Here is a 7,321-nt window from a genome sequence, read left to right on the forward strand (position 1 = left end):
AGTTTCACTTAAATAATAATGTCAAAACTGTTATTCATGGCACTTAACATTAGTACTAACTCGTCAAAGTTAGATTTAATGCTACGAATATTCATTGAAAAAATATTAATACTATTTATAGAAAAGGAATAAGAAGATAAATCTTCAATATAATACGTTTTTACATTGTTTAAGCAATTCATTTCGTTTAAAATTAAACTATCAAGAGACATTTTTTTTTTTTTTTTTACTGTTACAATGATGGTAGTAATAATACTTATTTAGATATATATATATGAAATGACGGACCATCTACTTCCTTGTAGAAACGTTAGAGCCAGGGTCAATAAGATGACGTATTTTATTTTCTTCATCAAGCTTGAGTAGATCACTAATTGATTGTAACTTCATAGCTGCTTCTCCTTAATTTTTTCTCAAATATATACCATTCGAGCTACTCCATACGTATTTCCAACCATAAATATTTGTAAACTGTTTTGCTAACCAAAATAATTTTCTGAATAGTGGCGTAAGTTCGTGGTTAATATAAATAATTCTATCAGGGAAAGAACTATGTATTTGGTTAGATTTTAATGGTTGTTTTTTTAATTGAAGTGCCTTAGTTTTGTTTAAGAACACATCTTTAACGGCTTCACTATTAAATGAAACTATTATCTTACTGTCGTTGTTCTTATTTACTTTAGAACGGTAAGCAGATTGAATATCTTCATTACGAATATCAACATTTAAGGCTTTAGCAGTAGCCTTGATTATTTCTTCGACGCTTTCATTCTTAGTAATTGGAATACCGCTAATTGATACGTTATTTGCCAATGATTGTTGTTCAGATTTATTTAGCTTAATTTTAAGTAAATTAATTTCTTTTTCAAGATTTGAGTACTTAGTATCAAGATCATTAACTTTTTTATCAGGAAGGTTCATTTGAGAGAATATAGAATCAATTTTTTTGCAGCAGTCATCCAGTTTTGCCGAACAGAAACTTACTGACTTCTCAACTTCTACATTAGTAGCTGATACACTTTCAAATTTATTCATTAGAGCCATAATATCGTCTTTTATGGTCCTTAAATTAATATCTTCAACTGAAGACTTTGCAGAAATATTGCTAGATTCGTGCTTTCTTATTGTCACGTTCTTTTTAATAACTAAATCATTTTCACAAATACTACATGTCCAGTTGAGTAAGTCCACGTTCCCTTACGTAGAGTTTGATATGCATTTTTGGTGGAAATACTCACTACAAACAGCGCACGATATTTTTTTTGACGGCGAGACACTAGATCGGCACGTACCACACGGCATATTAGATAACGGACAGGCACACTACACTATAACGACCGTACCGGGCAAGACCAAGATAAGAATAAGAAAATCGTTACGTAAGTAATCGAGTGACTATCAAATGTTGTAAAAATATGAATTTCAAACGCTCATAAAAATTTAATTTGAGTTTCTTATAGACATTTTTTTTTAGATAAAGGTAGATTATCCTATAAGGAATCTCGTATTACATTTTAAAATCTTAGTTCTAAAAAGAAAAATTTTTACGTATTATTAACTCAAAATAATTTGCTAATTTTCGTGATTTTTAAATATTTTGTCAATTTTTGAACTTTAAATGCTAATAAAAAATAACTGTGACTTAGGATTTTTAATATTTTTCAAATGTTATTGTACAATATAGTAGGAGCCTTGTATTAAATTTTCAAGTATTTTTACTCAACAAATAAAGTTTTATTGACATTCATAGAAAAAAAAACTAATTAAATTGGAAACTGAAATTGTCCGTAAACAGCTCAAAACAAATCAAAATATTTTGAAAATTTTATCATGTATAGAAAATAGAAATTTCAAGAACCAGTGAAAATTGCATGTATCTGCAGTCATTCGTTTTAAAATTACAGCAAAAACCAAAATCAATTTTTTCGAAAACAGATTTTGCGTAAAAATTCCCGTTTTTCCTTAATTTTTCTTTTGTTTTTCACGGTGCTTTTGAAAACTATTGGAAATATTTTACTTTTGACCCCCCCAAAGTACCGACTAGATTCACTTTCCTAGTAGAATATTTTTCTAAGTATTTTGATTCATGGAAATCGAATTTACGGCGAGTAGTTTATGAGTTATAAGTATTTAAAGTTTAGATGGGCGGAGTGGAGTAGTATGGGATTACCCCGCAAAATGTTTATTCACTACTCTGCTTGTCTAAACTTTAAATACTTATAACTCATATACTAATGGTCTAAATTCGATTTTTATGTATCAAAATACTTAGAAAAATATTCTGCTTTGGAAAATTAAATGAAAACTCTATGCTACCATTCAAAAAAGTAAAAAACTTAAAAAAAATATAAGGATAAAAAATATTTAAAAATATAATTTTTTAATAAAAACGATGTTTTTTTTAACAACTTGAAACTATGTAAAAAATATTTTACAAAAACATTAATACTCTTTGAGATAATGAGTGTTTTACGCTTAATGAATCACCCTGTATAAATATATATACATTTTTGTTTTCTTGATTGTAGGTATTTTTAAAATAAAATAAAAACACTTTTGTTGCGATGAACTACAAAAAACTGTCTCAAACACCCGAGTTATAAAGAGTGTCGTGACCCGGTACGCTACCGCAGAAAATAGCACTGTAATGACTCGTTTGCTATCTACCAACCACCACCACGCGGGGCACCCACGACGCGAGTATGATACTCTCCCACCGAGCCACAAAGGCGAAACGGGAAGGACAGTCTGATGGCTCTCGTCCGTGAACCGCCATCACTACAACTTGTCGCTGTCACCGTCGTACCTTTTTTCCGTACCACGTTAGGTACCTATAATATAATACACGACGTCACGTTCCTTACGTTTCACTATTTAGTATTTTGTACATCGTCCCTCCGTGTGACGATCGAACGGCAATCGCAGTCGCAACAATTATATAAAGATATAGGTACCACAATAAAGTGTTAGTCATTAAACGAATAATATATTATTAATTCTCATCAACACTCATTCTGCGACCGGACTGACACGGACAACACCACCTGCAGCCCGTGCCGGACGTGCAATTTCAGGAGTGCGTGCGTAGGAGTTAAACGTCGATTCGTAGTCGATCGACGTAATCGCGAAACTAATTTCGGAATCACGGACGAGTGTCAAATATTATTGCGAGGCACTCAATGCGTTAAAACAATAATAAATGTGTTACAATAGCATTATGCTTCATTAGTTTTATTATATTACATTAACAAATATAGATCAATTCACCGAATCAAAACTTAAAGAATGAGGATTTTAACAGTATGTTGTACGTTTTAAAGGTTGGTACTGACTTTTATGATATTACTGGATAGCCTGGTGTGGCTTGGTAGTTGGCCTCAGTCACTAACGTGTGTTCTGAAGACAAGTATCGGCCGGCGTAACTATAGTTCCCTATAATGGGTGACCACCCGAGATTTTAGTGATGAATCCTCGCCCTACATACACATTACACGTGTTCATAAATCAACCTTAATAGGGGACCGTGGTAGACCCCCCTACATAATGATCATAGTTTTTGGTTCTTAAGATCATTCATCGCCTAGAAAAAAAACATAGCACGCTACCCGTTATTTTCCACATCGAAGTAAATATATGAATCATAAATATTTAATAATAAGTACTTAGGTCCACATTATTGTATATGTATATACTCAGTGGAAATTATGTAATTTTTACATTTTATTCGTTTTATGGTGATAAACTAAGTGTTACGCAGAATCGATTAAAAAATAAAAATATCTCTGCCCAGTTACAAAAACATGTTTATGAATTTCAAACTGAAAAATAATTTGAAAATTTCTACAGTTAAGAAACTGAGTTAACGACACATAAAAAAAATTGTAAATCATTTTTAATCCTATACATCGCTACGCTCAGAATCTAAAATTCAAAATTTGTAAATATCTATAAATAGCTCAAAAAGAGCTAAATATTTTACCATGATGTATGTAATAATTTAAGCTATGTAATTACTAGTAATTACTTATATGAATATTCAGTGAAAATGTCAAGTCTCTATGGTAATTTCATTTTGAACAACAATATAAAAACAAAATTGATTTTGTCGAAAACTTTGTTTATCAATACTACCTACAAACGTTTTACTACCAATAACTACAACTTTCAAAGTTGAAGATCGTAGCAATTTTGTTTCTTATAACTTATAAGAAAACTTGTATTAAATCAAAATTTTTTTGACCAAGCGAAAAATTATTTATCGAAAATATTATAAGCTATACAATATCGAAAATATCTTATGCATGTTATTGATTAAAATGAGTAAAATTATTTTGAAAATTGTATCATATTATATGATAATTGGACATATTAACATATTTTGGTGAAAATTTAAAATATCTGCTGTCACTTTTTACCCTTTTTAAAACTGGAAACACACGGAGTGGTTTCGGATTATGATCCGCGTTGATTAGAAAATAGAAACTGCTTCCGCGGCTTGCTTACATATTATATAGACGGTTTTAAAAGCTGTTTCTACTTTCGACCAATTTTTTTTGGCGATAATTTTAAATATGCAATCAGAATATCAGATGCATAACTATTGGGAAACACGCGGGGGAGTGTTTTGGATGTTAAACACTCCTCCCCCCCCCCTTTCACATGGTATTTTTTCCTATAAAAAAACATGTATTTACAGTATCATGTATACAGCGTGTTCACACTAAGAGGTATCACAAAATATTTCAGTTCGATGACTTTTTATTGAAATTAAGTTTTCACTGAATGACGGATAGTACTTAAATACACATTTTCAGATAAATTTCAAATTTTTAACTCTTTCGATACGCGCATGCGAGATACAATTTATTTTGTTTTTAATTGCAACATCAATTTTTTTTGCATATTTGGATAGAATATTTTTTTCTTAACAATTTATGTAAAAAAAGTTTTTTTCTAATTACAAAATTGACATATGAAATTTAACAATGAAATAAAATATTTACGAGTAATTTTTTTTACAATATCTAAACTAAATTCAACTTATTGTTACTTATTAATATCCAATATTGTTAAATACCTTTTTGCACACAGATAAAATAGTAAAAATAACTTTGATAACATTTGCCAGTAATTAAGATAGCAAAGGTGGGCAAGTTAAGAGGATGTCAGCGCACTATTCGTTTTCTCTCTCTGGCACACGCGCAACATAGACAAAATGCGTTTACGAAAAATCATTTTTTCTATGCGTTTAAGTAATCTTAGAGTAAAGTCACCTATTACAAAAAAGATAAAGAATAATATTTTTGAGGGAATGACATATCGATTTGTCTAAAATATATTGTCTCAAATCAATTTAAAAATCATTTAAATTTACAACATTTTTTAAATTATTTTGAAAGTGAAATACAAAGTCAAATAATAATAAAATATAAAATCGATATGTCATTTCCTCAAAAATATTATTCTCTATCTTTTATGTAATAGGTGACTCTACTCTAAGATTACTTAAACGCATAGAAAAAATGATTTTGCGTAAACGCGTTTTGTCTATGTTGCGCGTGGACCAGAGAGAGAAAACAAATAGTGCGCTGACATCCTCTTAATGAAAATAATTAACTCAAGTTAAGTTAAGTTAAGAGGACACATAAGATCGATAAGTTAAAAGTTAACAGCTAACAAATTATAAATTTAACTCATAATTAAACTTATAATATACCAATGTAAGTATCAATTTAATTTATATATTATATAGTATTACTACGTACCTACGTAAGTCACGAAATTAGATTTTGATAGTACTGTAGTAACTATATATAGTAGATATCTATAATAAGTGGCGTGTATTATAAAAACAATTGGTGTTGCTCTAGTAAATTTAAGTGACCTACCCCTAATAATATTGTTCCTATCGATAAAATTTCTTATTTTGTTTTTAAAGATTGAAACTCGTTGTATTATATAATGCAAGATGACTATTATTAGTAACAGTTTTTTTTTAAAGTCATGTTCCAAAGAAACATTTTATAAAACAAACAAATACTGGATATCAATCCAATTCTGAGTAAAACAGCCCCGGAAAGGCAAATTCAGTTGAATATAAATTTGATTGCCTTTATATTGTAGCTAATAATACAGATGTCACGGGGAAATTTAATTATTTAATTATTAGAGGGACTGGGAAACGTTTCCTCAGCCCCATACGGGGAAATTTCATTTTCTGATGTTTCCGATGTCGAACAAATTCCAAAACAGGTCAAACAAATTCAAACAAATAATGTATTAAATATAAGCAAAAGAAAAATCGTGAAATTTCCACCAATTTCTTATCCATTTTTTTATTACATAGTTAATTTATAGATTTTGATCAAACAGAATTTTTACTAAGATTTATACTCAATTTAAATTTTTTATAAAATATATATTTTATCATACATTTCTTATTAACATTTTTTATTTAATATAGATTGAATTTGTGTTTTTTTTATAAAATACGAATTTTTATCAGTTTTTTTATAAACATGTTCATCAATTTTTTTAACAGACTTCTGTTATATCACATTTTCATATAACAGAAAAAAATTAGTTAAGTCTATCTGATAAAAAATGTATATTTTATATAAATGTTAATAAAAATTCAGTTTGTAACAGTAGAATATTCGTTAAAAAAATTGGTAAAAAAGGTTTATAAAATTACCTTATAAAAAATATGCTGATAAAAAATTCATATTTTATAAAAAACATAAATTCAATCTGTATTATATAAAAAATATTTGATAAAAAATTCATATTCTATAAAAATATAAATTGAATATAAATCTTAATAAAAAATTATGTTTGTTAAAAAAATCAATAAAAAATTTATATCATACCAAAAAATTGTCTATTATTTCTTAAAACAAAAATATCGATCATCTGGCCAGAAATATCAGCCAGTGACCAGAAACTGTGGGGCGTTTTTTTTAAGGAATTGAAGGTGCAGCATCTGCTGATGCCACATACTATTTTAGCGATATTCAGAGCAGTAGACCGTCGTTTCGAATTTATTAAGCTGTGCATCGCGATTGATAATTTATATTATTATCATATTTTTTTGTTATCGCGTTACGCAATCTTACACAACATCGATGTCACAACCAAAATCTTGACATCTACCGCAGTCCACGGGTTTTTGTCCGATCAACGTGACCCTTCAATCTACAAATATTGTCAGAAGTCCCACGTAGCCACATACGTGTCAGAAATTTTACGATGAGATAAGATGGTTTCAGCGGTTGTATATTCGGGACAGTGTTAAATTCGAGGCCGAGTTCGAGATCATTGA

This window comes from Acyrthosiphon pisum, unplaced genomic scaffold (assembly GCF_005508785.2).
Source record: "Acyrthosiphon pisum isolate AL4f unplaced genomic scaffold, pea_aphid_22Mar2018_4r6ur Scaffold_21189;HRSCAF=23259, whole genome shotgun sequence".
NCBI classification, from domain to species: domain Eukaryota; kingdom Metazoa; phylum Arthropoda; class Insecta; order Hemiptera; family Aphididae; genus Acyrthosiphon; species Acyrthosiphon pisum.